The following is an 18525-nucleotide window of genomic DNA, read 5'->3' as shown; positions in this document are numbered from 1 at the left end:
CATACACACACACACACACACACACACACACACACCACACACACACACACACACACAAAGAACGTTTTCTTGATCCATTCTTCTACTGAGGGGCATCAGGGTTGGTTCCATATCTTAGCTATGGCAAATAATGCTAGAATAAACATTGTTGTGTTGGTTGTTTTAGTATGGACTTGTTTGTGATCATTTGGATGAATGCCCAAAAGTGGGATTGCTGTGTAATAGGGGAGCTCTATGTGGAGTCTTTTGAGGAACCTCCAAACTGCTTTCCAAAGTGGATGTACAAGTGTACACTCACACCAAGAATGCAGTAGGCTTCCCTTCTGGCCACATCCCTTCCAGGATCTGTTGTTGTAAAAATATGGAACGATTCACTAAGTTGCGTGTCATCCTTGTTCAGGGACCATGCTAATCTTCTCCGTATTTTCCAATTTTAGTGTATGTGCAGCCAAATTGAGCACAGAACATTTTTTATATATAAAGTGTAATTGATTTTCTTAAACTAGACAATTCAACAAAAAGTAAGTTAAAAAGAGTGAAATTTTAGAACCATGTATTTCTTACATAAGCACACATTTAAGAATAAAGTCAAGATTGACACGCCAAAAACAAAATAATTCCAGATATTTGTTGTTCATGAGATGTGTAGGAAGAGGAATTCAATTATTCTACACAAGGCATCTGTCATAATGTTCATTGCAGCAATTGTTAAGGTTTGTTAAAAGTTTTAATGTTCTAAATGTTTCATTTTGGGATTTGCTTATATATGGTAAAATTAAGGCTGTTTGGCAGGTCATAAAATTTTTCAAAGAAGTATATAATTTTTCTGCTAGCATGTACTAGTAAGTATGTTCATTTCAGAGTTTATAGAAACTTTACTAATGAGAAGTTGCAAAGACTGTGTAAAGAAGCAGAGTGAAGAGCTAAGATTTTAAGTACACAGTTCGGGTTAAATCTTTAGGGCTCCCTTACGTTATATGTTTGTGATGAACAAATAATGATATAAGCCACATACAAATGGTGAAATGAACTATAAATAGTAATCTTAGTGGGTAAATTTAAAGGCTACTCATAGCTTTATCCAGTTTTAAAGGTACAAGAATATGAGAAAATAGTAAAATCTACTATGTACATTCAAATACTGAAAACTCTGGTAATTGTTTTTTTTATTTTAGTAATCATTAATATTTAATTATTGTTTTCTTTATTTATAGCATTTTTTCCTTGTAATATAATACAAATTTTTGTGAGTCGTGATGAAGAGGTACTTTGAGAATATTATTGGGATGCCCATACCATTTTTCATAGGTGGATGTGAAAGTACAAAGAGCAAAACTAAAAACAAAATATTGATTAAAAATTTTATCAAGTAGAGTCTGAATCAGGAGTGTTGATAAATGTCCACGCCTAAAAATCTTAACCCTAAGCTGAAGTAGTGGTATTACAGAATTGAGGCTAAAAAATTGAGAAACAGTGTTTTGTTTTGTTTTTTGTTTTTTTGTTTTGCTTTGGTTTTGTTGGTTGTGGGGCTTGAACTCTGGGTCTTGGGTACTGTCCCTCAGCTCTTCAGTTCAAGGTTAGCGCTATCACTTGATACACAGCACCACTTTCATTTTTCTCTGCTTATGTCATGCTGAGGAATGAAATCCAGGACCTCATGCATGCAAGGCAAGAACTCTACCACTGAGCCACCTTCCCAGCACCTGAGAAACTGTGATTTAAAAAATCATCTGAACAATATTTGCTTTCTGCTTTGGGTATTATAATGAAATATGTGAACACATTTTTATATTTTTTTGAATAATCATACTTCTAAATTTAATTCATCTTTTTCAAAGTCAAGAAATATTTCTGAGAGTTTGCTTCTGTGAAGAATGTTTTTGCATTTATAATTTCTTCTGAGGCATTTTTATTTTTTATCAAAATCACTTTATATTTTATGTTGATGAGATACCATACATCAAATACCTTGAAATGCATATGTAGAGTCTCAAGGTAGCAATATGAATATTCTCATACACCTCTTGTTTATCTGTTACACACTTTAAGTATTATGATATTTTTCTCTCTATTTCACTCTCTCTCATTTCCAATCTTTCTCTTTCATGCTCCATGTCTGCTACTTAGAATTTCTGCTGATGTACTATTATCCTTCAGGGTCCACTGGTTTTGTGGGAACATGATAGGGACCATCAGTTACCCTTGCATTCTTTAAGAGTTATAACAGTGACGTGAAATTATTCTTTGCCATTCTAAATGGCAAAACAACAGATCTAGGAATTCCTTTTCACATTTAGTACTATTATAAATTTTATCTCATACGAATCATTGAGACTATTAAGATTCTTTTAGCCTGGGACCTAAAAATTCTTTTTCTTTTACAAACAACCTTTTTCTTTTAATATCAGTAAGTAACAAAAACAAAGCTATCCTATGGAAAGTAGGATGAAGTTGTTCACAGGGATGAAAAACAAGGTAATGGGGGAAGTGAGTACAAAGCATACCCCTCATATAGCACAGATACTTAGAGCAGCAGTTTATCATGTACACTTTGTGATAAGGACAATGTGCTGGGAACTCTAGATTAAATCACTGAACACCTGATATATATACACATATATTTATATATGTATACTTATTTACATATGCATATATGTGTATATTGGCCCATATATGTAAACATGAATGTTACTCTACACACAAATACACACATACGTACACATATGTACACATGCACAAATGGAAAAAGACACATATATAGCCAACACAAGTTTCACTAATTGTTGAATATGCCTTAGACAGAATGCTTGGAAACAAATGTGTTGAAGATGTATTTGTCTCTAAGCGTTCTTTTACCACTCCTCTTATATCTTCCAACTGGTAGGTTTAGAGATATTCGACTTGAAAAATCGCAGTGCAAGTGATAGCAAGTCACTCGGAAATCTCAAAAAGTATAGGTCATATGGTATCTCCCTGCTCCCCATGGAATGCTTGCTCTTGTAGACACTCTCAACAGCCAAATTAGTAGGACAATATCCTTGTTAAGAATAAAGTTATAAGGCTTTAAATGGCATCCTTACTTTGGCTCTTTTCCAACAGCCAGCATCAATTCCTAAGCAGATGAGTGACGCCCCAAAAGACTGGAGCACAGGTCAAAATTTAACTAACACATATGAAAAGTCTAAAGTGAAAAATGCTGACTTAGGTTGTGCCGATGTCCTGGCCAGAAAATGAGAAAAAAAGAAAGTTTTTTATGTATTAAAATTTGAGAATAATTTGTATCCTGTCAATAAATGTATAGAACACAATTATACCAACTGACAAAAGATGATGTGCATTTCATTTATGTGCTTTTGGACATGGAAAGTGTTTTTAAGTGTGTCTACACAAGTAGAATCAGCATGAAGCAAGCCAGCATTTCTTCATTTAAGACACAAGGAAAGGATACAGGTTAACCCATTGTAACAATGAGATTTGCAAGATACTATTAGAGGGGGATGGACGGAGGTGTTGGGAATGTGTGAAGGTAAGGAATATTAGGGGAAAAAAAAGGAGGTTGTAAAAATGCTCAATAAAAATGTACTCATTACCTTATTTATGTAACTGTAACCTCTCTGTACAGTATCTTTACAATAAAATATATATTAAAAACATACAAGGAAAACTGTACTTATAGCAAGTTGTATCTGTCACTCAATATAAGTAAGGTATTGGTTTTAGGAGCACAGGCATACTAAAATTTTGGAAGCTCAAATTCTCTACATAAACACAGTATATTATTTTCATTAGAATCTGCCCACAACCTAGTGCAGTGTAATTTCTGTGAAAATTTTTACTACATTCTATGTTTGTAATGGAAAATAAAATATATTCAATATCAACAGATACAAATTTATTTCAGATAATTTTTGTCTGCATTTTGCGGATGGAATTGCGAGAGCTAATTTGAAAAGCACAAATTTAATCACCAAGAGCTGTCTTCAAGATGTAACAAAGATCTAATACAGCATCATTGAATGGTATGGGACTCTAAGGAGAAGTACTTGAATTGAAACATTATCAGAAAGTGTAAGCACGCAAGGACTATTTAGAAATGCAGCTGCTAGATTTCTCATGGAGAGCTTTTATAACATTTTGTGAAACAGAAGTCAGAAACTCATGGAAGTGTAGACAATTTTCCTTCATCTTTCTGTCAATCTTGGCCATTATCAATCATAGAATAGCTAATCTAGAATAATCCTGTAATAAGGAAATATTTATGAGAAGTGGGGAAGATGGTGAAGGAGAAAGTGTAGGCTAAACAATCTCTCGCATAGAAAGCAGTTTTAGTGTCCCAGCGAACAGTACTAGGCTAGAGTATCACACCAAGTGTGCCATCAAAGTACAGAGTTTGGCTAGAGAGGGAAAATCCAGGGAAGGAAACACATTTGTGCCGTTGCTGTAGCCATGGCTGAGGCAGCTTTGGTGACAGTCATAGCCACCCCACCATACCTACAACAGAGAGGCTCCAGCACAGAGGCACCAGACACAGTGGGTGAGCAGATTCAACTCAAAAACAACTGAAAATGAGCAAATGAGTTAAACCATCTTAACAGGCCCATATCAAGCATTGAAATAGAAAAAGCAGTAAGAGATCTCCTGTCTAAGAAAAGCCCAGGACCACATGGATTTACAGCGGAATTCTACAAGGCTTGAAAGCAGAGCTCATACCAATACTCCTCCAACTCTTCAAGGAAATTGAAAGAGAAAGTTCACGACCAAACTAAATCTGTGAAGCCATCATAACCTTCATCCCAATACCAGGCAGGAACTCATCAACAAAAGAAAATGATACATCCATTACTTTGATGAACATTTATGCCAAACATCTCAACAAAATTTTGGCCAAACAATTCAACAATTCATCCAAAAAATTACATACCATGATCAAACAGGATTCAATTCAGGGATGCAAAGCTGGTTCAATATACACAAATCAATTAATTAACACCACTTTATGATGAAGTTTCTTGATAAACTAGAAATCCAGGGAACATTAACAATAAAATAAAGACTGTATATGACAAACCTGCAGCCAGCATTATACTTAATGGTCAAAAAGTAAAGACATTTCCTCATAACTCAGGAACGAGACAAGGACGTCCACTCTCTCCACTTCTCTTCAATTTACTATTAACATGCCTAGCTACAGCAGTAAGAAAAGATGAAAACATAAAAGGGATCCAAACAGGGAAAGATGAAGTAAAACTCTCCCTCTTTGAAGATGACATGATCTTATATTTAAAGAATCCCATGGATTCCACTCCCAAATTACTCATGCTGATTCAAAACTATGGCAATGTATCAGGGTATAAAATTAACCCTCAAAAATCAGTGGCTTTTCTGTATGCCAACAATTAGAAAAGCGTGGCTGCAATCAGAAAAGCAACTCCATTCTTAATAACCCCCCAAAAAATAGAATACCAAAGAATTAACTTAACCAAAGAAGTAAAGGATCTCCATGATGAAAACTTTCAAAACCTAAAAAAGGAAATCAAAACAGAACGTAGAAAGTGAATAAAATCCCTTGATCCTGGATTGGAAGGATTAAGATCGTGAAAATGGCAATATTTTCCAATGCTATCTACAAATTCAATGCAATACCTATCAATATTTCAATCTCATTCTTCAAGGAAATAGAAGAGGTAATCCAAAAAGTCATATGGAATGATAAAAGGCAATGAGTAGCATAAGCAATCCTTAACAGAAAGAACAGTGCTGGAGTAATATCAATACCAAATTTCAAACTCTGCTACCAAGCCTTAGCAAACAAAACAGCTTGGTACTGGCACAAGAACAGACCTCAGGACCAATTGAATAGAATTGAAAATCCAGAAATGAGCCTACAGACCAATAGGCACCGAATCTTTGATAAAGGAGATAAAAAATAGAATGGAAGAAAGACAGCCTCTTCAGTAAAAGTGCTGGCAAAATTGGTTAATCACTCATAGAAAACTAAAGCTATATCCTTATATATCATCCTGTACCGAATCAACTCCAAATGTATCAAAGACCTCGGAGTCAAAGCAGACACCCTGAATACATTACAGGATGGAGTAGGACATACCATAGGTCTCCTGTGTAGAGGCGGAAATTTTCTTAATAGAGACCCAGAAACACAACAAATCAAAGAAAGGTTGGATAAATGGGATTGTATGAAATTGCAGAGCTTCTGCATGGCAAAGGACATAGCTAGCAAGATCAATAGAAAGCCCATGGATTGGGAGAAAATTTTCGCTAGCCATACAATAGACAAGGGTCTCATATCTAAAATATATGTGGAACTCAAAACATTAAATCCCCCAACAACAAATCCTAAAAGAAACAACTTCCCAGTAAATAAGTGGACTAAAGACTTCAAGAGAAACTTCCCTGAAAAGGAAAGAAGGAAGGCCAATAGACACATGAAGAATTGCACAACCTCCCAATCCATAAAAGAAAAGCAAATCAAAACAACATTGAGATACCATCTCACCCCATTTAGAATGGCTATAATCGAGAACTCTAATAACAACAGATCGTTGAGGGGATGTGGCCAGAAGGGAACCTTACTGCATTGTTGGTGGGAGTGAAACTTGTTCAATCACTTTGGAGGAGTATGGAGGTTCCTCAAAAGATTCCACCTAGAACTTCCCTATGACCCAGCAATCTACTTTTTGAGCATTTACCCAAATGATCACAAACAAGACCATACTAATGCTACCAACACAACTATATATATTGCAACTTTATTTACCATAGCTAAGATATGGAATCAACCCAGATGCCTCTCAGTAGATGGATGAATCGAGAAAATGTGGTATTTAACCAAGTCCTAATCTTAGAGAGGGAAATGGTTTGGATAGAATGATAGGAGAGAGATTACAAAAAAAAAAAAACAAGAAAAAATGGAAAAAACAAAATTTAAATTTAAGTAGTGAAAGACTTAAAAATTATGTAAGTTTAAACAAATGATATTGAGAGAAGAAAAGGCTAAGATGAGAAAAGGGATAGATTGTAAGGAGAAATGAAAACTAAAAAATAAAAATTCTTAAAATTAGTTACTTGGCGGCTGGGAAGGTGGCTCAGTGGTAGAGCACTTGCCTTGCATGCTCGAGGACGTGGGTTCGATTCCTCAGCACCACATAAGAATAAAGCCGGAAGCGGCGCTGTGGCTCAAGTGGTAGAGCGCTAGCCTTGAGCTGAAGAGCTGAGGGACAGAGGAGATAAAAAAAGCACACACACACACACACACACACACATGTATGCACCTAAAATAAACATTATGGGAGGAAAATAAGATTAATAGAAAACAATTTTAAAAAATAAAAATTTTTAAAAAGGTTCAAATAAGAGTTCTTTGATTGCAACAATGAGATGTACAATTCATTATGTCGAAAAACTAACTTAACAACTTTGGTGGGGGGTGGGGGAGGGCCGGACAGGGGGAAGGGAGAAGTATGGGAAGGGATGGGAAGGGGAAACAACAAGGAGGCAAAAATGCTTGATAAGAAATATACTCGTTATCTTGCCCATGTAATTGTAACTTCTCTGTACTGTATTCGCACAATAAAAAATAAAATTAAATTTAAAAAAGAGTTCTTTGATTTTTTTGGGGGGGGGATGGGGGCAATGGGACGATTGTGTATCTCCCGTGTCCATAACCAGTCTCTTGGTGGAGTCTCTGGTCTCCTTGTGGTGTTTGGTTTTCCTTTGGCTTGATTGTTTTCTTAAGTCACTTTGTTTGAGCAGGAAGAAAAATGGTTTACCTAACCCATGGTTTTGTGATCCTCCTCCCAGGCTAGTTCAGTGGGAGGTAGATTTGCTTTGAGTATCCCAAAAGAGGGAGATGGGAGTTTCCTCTAGTTTGGAGTTGCTGTGATGAGACTAGGTTATGGGTAGAGTTGAGGCCTTTCAGCAATCAGTAGCTTTTCCTTTCTGGGCTAGCTCTTGAGACTCTCAGAGAGCCCAGTTTGGAGCCATTCTAAGGGTTTATGTTTACTGAGTTTTAATTGTTTGTCTAGGCTGCTGTAGGGAGGGGCAACCTCTGGCTCTGTTTACACAGTGATGAAAGTCACTCTTCAGGGGGCAGATTTTAATCTGTCTGGGTTGGTTGACTTTCCCCTGGGTGGAACTGAGCCTGGCAGGTCAGGGAAGGTTCCTGTGACCTGCTAAACTACTCTTTTGTTTTCTTCCAAGGCCTGAGTTGGAGCTAGTTGCTCAGCCTGGCCTTTGTTAGTATCAAAGACAGAGATCTCCAGTGGTAGGAGGCGTCCAGTGGTAGGGGGCGTCCTTCCCTCCTCTGCTCCCTGAGAAGGAATGAGGAGATCAGGGTTCTACTCATGCCAGAGTCTTGTTCCTGGGCAGTTTCTGGTCTGTGATCTGCAGGATGAAGATATCTGCTCCTTGTCAGTTCTTGCTTGTGTTGGGTAGAATCTGCTTGCCCACCACATCTGGCGCCTTTGTCCCAGATTCTCTCTGTAGTTATGGCTGATACAAGTGTCTCTGCTACCAACTCTGACACTGCAGCCATGGCTAGCCACATGTGTTCAGATCTGTTTCCTTGCTTGGATTATCCCTCTGTGCAAACTCTCTGTATTGAGATGACACACTTGGTGTGACTCTGTAGCCTAAGACTGTTCACTGGAATACTATAATGCTTTCTATGGGAGAGCTTGTTTAGCCTTCAGCTTCTCCTCTGCCGTCTTCCCCTGAATCTCATGATTTTTTTATGAGTTTTTTTTTTTTTAGGGAAAAATGTCATTGGTGTTTATATTTTGTGTTGGCATAAAATAAGCCTACTATTGTCTTAATTTAATAAAATAAAATTCTCTGGCTGGGCACCAGAGGCTCATGCTTGTAATCCTAGCTACTCAGGAGGCTGAGATCTCAGTTCAAAGACAGCCCAGGCAGGAAAGTCTGTGAGACTCTTTTTTTTTTTTTTGATTTTTGATTTATTTTTTTATTTTTTTAATTTAATTTAATTTAATTTGTGAACATACTGTACAGAGGGGTTACAATTACATGGGCAGGATAATGCGTACATTTCTTACCAAGCATTGCAGCCTCCTCCTTTGGTTTACCCTTCGCATCCCTTCCCAGCCTCCCCCCTCTCCCCCAATCCCAATCCTTCTCCTTGCCCCCTTCCCCCCTCCCCTCCCCCCGCACACCAATGTTGTAAAGCTCGTTTTGGACATGACAACTTGTACCTCTCATTGTTGCAACAGGTCCACCTGTATCCTTAAACAACTGAGACTCTTATCTCCAATAAGCCACTAGAAAACCAGAAGTGGCGCTGGGACTCAAGCAGTAGAGTGCTCACCTTGAGCTGAAGAGTGTAGGACCAGCGCCGAGGCCCAGAGTTCAAGCCCCACGACCAACCAATTAAACAAAACAAAACAACAACAACAAAAAAAAACTCTCTGATTCTATGACAGCATAAATTTTGTGGGGAATGGTTAAGACTAGGTTGCCATTCTAAAATCTATATATATATCACCCCCCAAAAAAGATGAACAATTGGAAATATATAGCAGGAAACTTATAAATCTTAATGGACTAACAGTCTGTCAGTTTGTCTTAACTTTTTATCAAAAATGAAAGTAATACTTGATAATATTTTCTTAAGGCATTTAAATTTCTTTGACCTTGACATTTAAGATTCAGTTTAAAAAGAAATTCAACAGGTGACAGTGTTTTCTCCTTACTTTTCCAAAGAAATGATTATTTCAACAGTATAGTGTATAGCACAATATAATCAGAAAGCATTTGTTAAGGAAAAAAATTCCCATTTTTGTTTTGCTTGTCTGGATTTAAAGCTGCATACCACATCTTACCCACACTATTGTCTGTCTTCTCATTTGAAACATTTCAGTAAATGCGTCAGCCACCAAAGTTTTACAAAATAGCATGCTTTCATTCATTGTGCTTTCCAAAATATATCTCACAAATGCCAACAACAAAACACAACTTGAAACATCTGTGGATTTTTCTATTTATGGTGCAAAGTAATCACTTTCCATAATTCTTAGAACCAGTTCTTCACAGGCATTAAATGCTCTTTCACTTCCATGCTTTAGAACAGCAGCATGTAACAATGGTGTACTTGTTAATTTGTTCGCCACATCCGGTTTGTTTACAGCAAGTACTGTCTTCATGGAAGATGGTAATAGATGAGTTGTGCAATTATGTAGTTTAAAAGGGCTCTGAGTTGGGGATAAAGAATATCCATTTATGTGACTAAATATTTAAATTAAATCCTATAATGTATACTCCTTCAATTTTCTGGCTAAGATGTTCTACAATCTAGGTATTTTTTAAAAGAAATATTGTACGTTGTTTCCTTGGTGACAAGGTAAGTGGAAGACATAAAATTTTCCTATACCATGGCCATCTGAAATGAGATGGATGTACTTAGGTTAACATAAAGAAATTTGGGGACAGCATTAATGTTTGAATCTTGGATGGGATTTGATTGGGAATTGTGACAGGCTTTCATAGTATGAGAAGAAAAACAAAAGACCATACTAATACTTTTATCTGCCACATTGTTTTAATAGTTTATTCAAACACACACATATAAACACACAGATACACATTATGAAGACCCAGTTAGTTTGCAAGAAAATATTTTAATACAAATTCCATAAAATATTTAGTCTGCTGAGATCTGATTAGAGTTTATAGAAATATCTAGTGGCTTCCACCCCTGGACAAGTTATTATCATTGGTGAAGATGTTGCCACTTCATTTTAGAATACCCCAGGAAGACCTATGTGTTTAAGCGAAATGACATTCCAATTCCTCCCAGACTGTGGAGTTCTTCTGGAGATTAAGTTCTTCAGAGTGAAACACATGAGAAAATAGACTCTCATCTTCTTTCTTCTTTTATCTTTTAATCATTCTACGTAAAAAACATTTCTCTTTGACATTCTCTTGGCACTGGCCCCCAAAGCAATAAAACCAGCTGAACATACACTGAAATATTCAATCTTGTAAATCTGAGTAAGGTAAGCCTTTCTGCTTAATAAATTGACAATATCACTTATTTTGGTAGGTTATAAAGCTAACCCAACGTTCTAGTCTTTCTAACAATGTAGAGTACATTAAAATATGCTTCATTATAAAATATCTAACTCCATGTTGTATATTGTGTTTTTTTATTCTGTTGATCCTAGCGCTTACAATCAGGACCTAACTGTAAAACTGTTTGCAATAAATTATCACATTACTTTTATGATTCCATAATTTAACTTGTTTTCCTACAAATTTATAGAATAATGTAGCTATGGAAAAATCAATAAATATTGAATTTTGATATAGGATTACCTATCACTGCAAGTGTTGTCAAAATTTATCTACACTGAAATGATTGGCATTGATATCTTTCTCAAGACTCCAAATGTTTATACTTTCAGCTGACCTTTTACAAAACTCATACCCCAAACATAATTTTTAGTTTGTTCATGCAATCATAGGAACATAAATATGTTAATTAACACAAAATGTTAATTAACTTTATCTGCTGTCATTAATGGAGTATACCTAATAGAATTAAGTATATATCCTCAGGGAAATAAGATACTTCCTTCTAAATCCAGACTTGCAGGCAGACAGAGAGACACCCACACCCACACACATACACACACACACACACACACACACACACACACACACACACACTCACATACACACACACACACACACATACTTACCACTCTGACTCAAGTTAGGTTCCAGACATTGGGTATCAGATGATCTATTAATCAAACTTTCTTGTCCAGATATAAAATACATTCATAATTCCACACATACAAAAAACATCAGATCATTCAAAATAATGAAAATATAAAACAGAACCACCCCGCTATGGGCCATCTACTCGTTGATTTCATTCATTCATGTCGATGCATTTTCCATATCATAATTAAAAATCTTTTTGTATCTCTCTGATTAGCAGATAATATGTTAACATATAAGAGAAAATGTAGGTAAAATTACTTTTTGCATATGAAATAATGACATTTCTGCGGATAAAACATGCCTGATTTTCAGTTTGGTTGCCAAAATGGAACTATTAGACCTTTTGAATATTTAACTTTAAATCTGAACCTTCTAATATCACTAAGATTTGAATTGTGTTATTTACAACATTAATGTAAAATAAAAGCATTACTAAATAGAAAGAAAATTATAAGTTTATCACACCTTAATCCCTGAATTGACTTATTATAAAAACAATTACATTTATGTAACATCATAAACATCCTGAAACAAACTATGAGGTATGGAAACAGAAGACTCCATTTTTTGTTTAGTGTATGTAGTTGTTATTTATAGTTTGAGATGATTCTGTCTTCTTTACCTTATACATGGTATATTCATTCTACGTCTTCAGGAAGGTGGGGGTGGGCACAGAGCTTTAGGGAAAGGGTGAAAAAAATGAAGCAGTGGAGTTCCTTGAGCATTGATGAAAGTGAACTATTTAACACATGGGTGGGGAAAGAAGGGAGGGAATGGGAAAATATGAGGGAACAGAAGACATTTCATAGAAGGAAATGTACTCATCACCTGACACATGTAATTGTAATCCCTCTATAAATCAACTTAATAACAGAATAAATTTATTTTAAAAAGGCAAACAAAATATTGTTTCTTAGAATCATATGAGTGTGTTTTGTTCACTGGTTTGAGCTGGTTGAGTCTATCTCTGAAAATAGCTACATTTACATTCATTGGGCGAATTTTTGAGCTACTAGTAATTAGAAGTCAATTATGATTGTATTTTTTTTCTGAGACTCTAATTCATTTATTTCTTTAATCTAATTTGTATGATTTCTATTTAACAGTTTTTGAATTGGCTTGTTCCTGTTTTTCAAGGACCTAGTGGTGCATTATTAGTGCTGATTTAAGATTGTTCTAATTTGTTGAAGTACATAGTCAAAGCTATAAATTTTCCTGAGTATTGCCTGTGTTCTTGTGTCCCAGAGGAGGTACTATTTTGTCTGTTCACTTCCACTAAATTCCATAAACGTTGGAACTTCCCTCCATATGTCTTCAGTGACTCACTGATGATTTAGCAATGTGTTATTCAGTCTCTGTGAGTTTCAGAATTTTTTGTGGTGCCTTTTGATGTTGAGATCTAATTTGGTCTTATTGTGGTCTGACAGGATACAAGGAGTAATTTCATTTTTATTTTTGAATTTTCACAGATTTTCTTTGTGATCTAAGATATAATATATTTTGGAGAACGTTCCATGAGCTGTTAGGTATAGCTTGTCAAACCAGGTATTTGGTTTTGATTTTTTTGCTAGATTTTGACCTGGATGGCCTGTCCAGAGGTAAGAATGACGTGTTCAAGCAACCAACAATGCATTTGGATGTATGCATATTTTTTGGACAAGTAGTATTTGTCTGATAAATTTGAGAGATCTAGGATTCATGGCATTGATATTTAGCATTGTTATATCCCCCTGATGGAGACTTTCCTTCATCAACTTTGAATGTCCTTTTTAGTCTCTTTTTACTTTTATACCAATTTTAATTTAAAGCAAATTTTATCTAATTAATATAACTACTCTGGTCTGTTTATGAGGTCCATTTTTAATTTGTAAAGATGATGTACAGAAGGGATCCAATTACATAAGTCAAATGATGAGCACATTTCTTTTTCAACAGTGTCACCTCTTCCCTCATGTTCTCCCAGTTTTTCCCTTTCAACCTCCCTTCCCCATAAGTTGTATCATTCATTTACAAGGTAGTGTCTATTGAGTGGCACTGCTACATTTGTTCACCCTTTGTCCCACCATTTCTGTGTTTCCCCTTGCCCTTTCCAAACTTTCATATAAGACCAAAGGTGCAGAAATTAAAACAAAAAACAGCATCCGAATTCAGATGGAAAAAGCAAAATAATAAAAAACTCTCATTATCATTTCTTGGAGATCAATTTGATGAACATTATTTTATATGATAATATTCATATAGCTATTGAGCCTTTGTGATCCTCTCCAAAGGGCATCATCCTTTGATCTCACTGTATAAATATTTAGAATCCCATGTAATTTATCATGTCCAAATGAAATGTTTTCTCTTTTACCATCCAAGTGTTTTAAGTTGTATAATTAGAGGCACATTCTAATACAACAAATGAGGGAAATCAGGCAACCTATATTTCTTTGAGTCTGACTTTCTTCACTTAATATAGGTTTGTTCCAAGTCTTTCCATTTCCTTATGAATGGTTTTTTCTGGGTGAGTAGAGTTGCATCATACTGAAGAGTTTTTTCATGGCAAAGAAAAATGTTAGCAGGGTATATAGAAAGAGAACAGAATGGAAGAAGATTTTTACTTACTAAGCATTAGACAAGGGTTTACATAACTAACCCATATTTACAGATCAAATAAACCTTCAAATAAACAAGAGCCCAATTAATATATGGGATAGTGACTTAAAGAGAACTTCTTAGAAGAAAAGTAACAATGACAAATAGACATATCTCTCTCCATGAAAGAAATGCAAATCCAAACAACACTGAGATTCTTCTCACCTTTGTTACAATGCCATTATGAAAAAACGAACAATTACAGATATTGATAGGGAAGTGGTCCAAAGGAAATTCTATTACATTGTTGGTGGAAATGTAATCTTGTTCAATGACTTTGGAAAACACTATGGAGGTTGCTCACAAAACTGAATAGAGAGCTCCCTATGATCCAGCAATTCCACTTATTGGCATTTATCCAATAGAGCAGAAACAAGACCACACTGAAGGTGCCAGCACAATCATGTTCACTGTTGCATTATTTTCTGTAGCCAACATATGGAATCAGCCCAGATGTCTCTCACTGCAAAAGGGATCAAGAATTGTGTGCGTGTGTGTATATGAATTATATATATATATAATTTTATTGATCCCTATTTACAAGTATGTATGTATATATACATACATAATCAAATTTTATTCATCAATCAGAAAGAATAATATTGCACCATTCTTTTTTTGGAGGGGAGCGGTCCATTCGTGGGGCCTGAGCTCTGGGACCCCGGCGCTGTCCCTTAGCTCTTCAGCTCAAGGCTAGCGCTCAACCACTTGAGCGACAGTGCACTTCCGGCTTTTTTCTTTTTGCTTATGTGGTGCTGAGAAATCAAACCCAGGGCCTCATGCATGCAAGGCAAGCGCTCTACCACTAAGACACCTTCCCAGCCCTTATTGCACCATTCTTAAGGAAAATGAAAGACTTAGAAATAATCATATTAAGTGAAATTAACTGGACCCAGAGAAAATTAGGTTGTATGAATTTCCTTATTTTTGGTAGACAGAAGGTGCGTGTGTGTGTGTGTGTGTGTGTATATATATATATATATATATATATATGTGTGTGTGTGTGTGTGTGTGTGTGTGTGTGTGTGTGTGTGTGTGTGTGTGTGTGTATAAATGTAAAAGTAAACATACTGGCTGATATGCAAAGAGGTAAATGAATTATCTGAAGTGTCAGAGCCCATGGAAAATGAAAATAGTATAGTTCTCTTCAAAGATTAAGTGAAAACCCAACAAAATAAATACCAGTAAATGTGTATTACAAGAGAGGACAGTGTGGGGCAAGGTGAGAGGGGTAGGAAATTGAAAAGGATAGAATACAGGCAAGAACCCATTGCATACTTCCCAGAATTGAAATATACATAGCAATGGGTAGTGTGAAATGGGGGTGAAGATGTTGAAGTGGTAACACAATTCCAGGTGAATTGTATACATAAAATGTTTTGTTAAATGGCAAGTAATTCCATATAAAACATAATATTGAGATAAGTAAAGACTGGGTTGATTGGGAGGGGTGGATGAGAATGTTGAAAGGGGTGACACTATATTCATAAACTGTTTCAGTGAATGGCAACTCCTTTGTACAAATACTTAAAGAATAAAAATATTCCAAATGTTAATTATGATATTTGAATACAGCGCTGAACCTCAATTCAATTCCCATTTAATAATATTTGTAACTTGGAGGTTTGGAGAATAAAGTTGAAATAATAAAACATTATGAATAGTTTTTTTCAAAAATTTGAAATTTAAATCAATACTATTCTGCTTTTTGTTCTCTATTGGGATGTTATAAGAAAATACTTCAAAATAAGTGGATTAAAAACATCAGGACTATATTACCCATACTCTAGAATCTTGAACATTGATAATAAAAATGCTTATTCAAAGCAAATCTTTGTCTTATGGGGGTCTACTTTCTGGTTCATTATAATCTGCTGGACATTCACATGGCAGACTAGTTATATTGGGCTTCTTTTATCAGGATCATTATTTCAGGGTGATCTCTGAAAGTCTGATTCTAGTGTCACCAGACAGGGGAATAGAATTTCAATGCATGTAATTGGAAGGAGTTACAGTGTCCAATACATTATGCAACTTTTTCTTTAACTAAGTGTAGTGTATCATTTGGATATTATTTCATAGAAAATAATAACTTAAGGACAAACCTATATCGTGTAAATTATGTGAATGATTCTTCTTACAGTGGGAATAATTGTAGTGATGACAAAGTGAAGTATGATTGTTTTGTGGCTCTTGAATCACATCATAGGTAATCATGTAAACATGTTCAGCCTTTCTAAGGCCCTTCTGATGTATTTGAACAATCTCCAATGAGTTAACTGCTTACAGAAATACAAATCTCCTTAGATTTTAATTGCTGTCTGCTATTAAGACTCCCACAGACACCAAAATCAGAGTATGCTAATTTCTCTGATATAACATATAATGTAAATTGTTATAATTAATATAATATTAAGACTGTAATATTAATAGCATTATAAATACTAGTGTTCACATTATATAATATATTGACATCCTTTGGTTACATCAATTTTTAGAAGTTTTATAACAATGTAAATAGTTTGCAAATAGTTATTTGATGATGTATAGAAAATGAGAAAAAGATTTGTGTACATATTTACACAAACACATGCAAACAGATTCATCTGGTTATTTCTGATCCTTCCTTTGTTTGTTTCATTCATGCATGGAGAACATGCAGAAAAGTGACAATTGTAACCTTGCGTTTACAAAATGGTTAACTTACATGAAGTTTATGTTGGGGTAAATAACAGATTTTATAAATTGTATTGTTTTTGTCCCTTCCTTCCTTCCTTCCTTCCTTCCTTTCCTCCTTCCTTCCTTTCATCCTTTCTTCCTTCTGTCTTTCCTTCCTCCTTTCTTCCCTCCATCCCTACCTCTCTCTTTGCTCTCTTCTTTTTTCTTTCTTTCCTTCTTTCCTCCTTTCTTTCTCTCTCTCTTTTTCTTTCTTTCTTTCTTTTCTTCTATTCTTCCTTTCTTTCTTTTACTCATAATATTTCTTAAATGTATACATAAAATACCAATTTGTTATATTATAAATATTAACTAGATTAATATTAATTTTTATGTCCTATGTTATATCTTAAAGCAAATTGTACTAAAAACCACTTCATAAAATTTGCAGGATATGAAACAAATATTACTATTCATGATATTGTTTATTTCTTCGAATTAAAATAAGAATGTAGACATAATGTGCATGTGTGTGCATGTGGGTGTGTGTTATTCTTGTGATTTGAACACAAGTCCTATACCTTAGTTTTTTTCACTCAAGGATAGTGTCCTAACGTTTGATCCACAACTCCACTTCTGGATTTCTCTGTGTGTGTGTGTGTGTGTGTGTGTGTGTGTGTGTGTGTGTGTGTGTGTGTGTGTGTGATTAATTGAGATTTGTCTCACAAACTTTCCTGCCAAAGCTGGCTTTGGACCCCAGCTTCCTGAGTAGCAAGGATTACAAGCTTGAGACACTCATATTCAGCATAGATATAATATATCTAAGAATAACATAAATTTATTATTTGAATTCTAGAGTCTCAATTTAATAAATTGACATTTAGATATTTATTTAGTTGTTAAATCTGAACTTGCTCTCTGGAAAAATACTTTTCATTTTTATGAAAAAATATACACTTGAAGGTTTAAATGACAGAATCTTTGGACAAATTGAAATACTCTATTATTCAAAAGCAACAAAGGGATCATTAATCAAATTTCTCATGTAAGATAAAATCAATAGGCTCTGTCAGGATGAATGAAGTAACTTGTCATTAACTTTGATTATTATCTAATGCAGTTACATGATTTTCTCTTCTTTTTACCCTAAAATTTTGACATAAAAATGCAGATTCAGGGCTGGGAAGATGTTTCAGTGGTAGAGTGCTTGCCTTGCATGCCTGAGGCCCTGGGTTCGATTCCTCAGCACCACATAAGCAAAATTTAAAAATCCAGAAGTGGCGCTGTGGCTAAAGTGGTAGAGCTCTAGCCTTGAGCTGAAGAGCTGAGGGACAGCACCCAGGCCCATAGTTCAGGCCCCACAACCGGACCCAAAAAAAATGCAGATTCATACATTTTTTGAGTATACAGAAATCATAGTTAATGGTCATGCATTTCTCAGGTTTGAGTACCAAGCCATTTCAGACAAAAATT

General features: G+C 35.2%; 1 non-coding gene across 1 annotated transcript; it reads right to left on the bottom strand.

Moving 5' to 3' along the window:
- Positions 1-355: 355 nt before the first annotated feature.
- LOC122098277 lies at positions 356-461 on the bottom strand. The gene has a single exon (XR_006145711.1). It is a non-coding gene; the product is annotated as a U6 spliceosomal RNA (small nuclear RNA).
- Positions 462-18525: the final 18064 nt, after the last annotated feature.

This window comes from Dipodomys spectabilis, unplaced genomic scaffold (assembly GCF_019054845.1).
Source record: "Dipodomys spectabilis isolate Male_0828 unplaced genomic scaffold, ASM1905484v1 ptg000469l, whole genome shotgun sequence".
In the NCBI taxonomy this organism is placed as follows: Eukaryota; Metazoa; Chordata; class Mammalia; order Rodentia; family Heteromyidae; genus Dipodomys; species Dipodomys spectabilis.
This window is presented reverse-complemented; position numbering and strand designations above follow the sequence as displayed.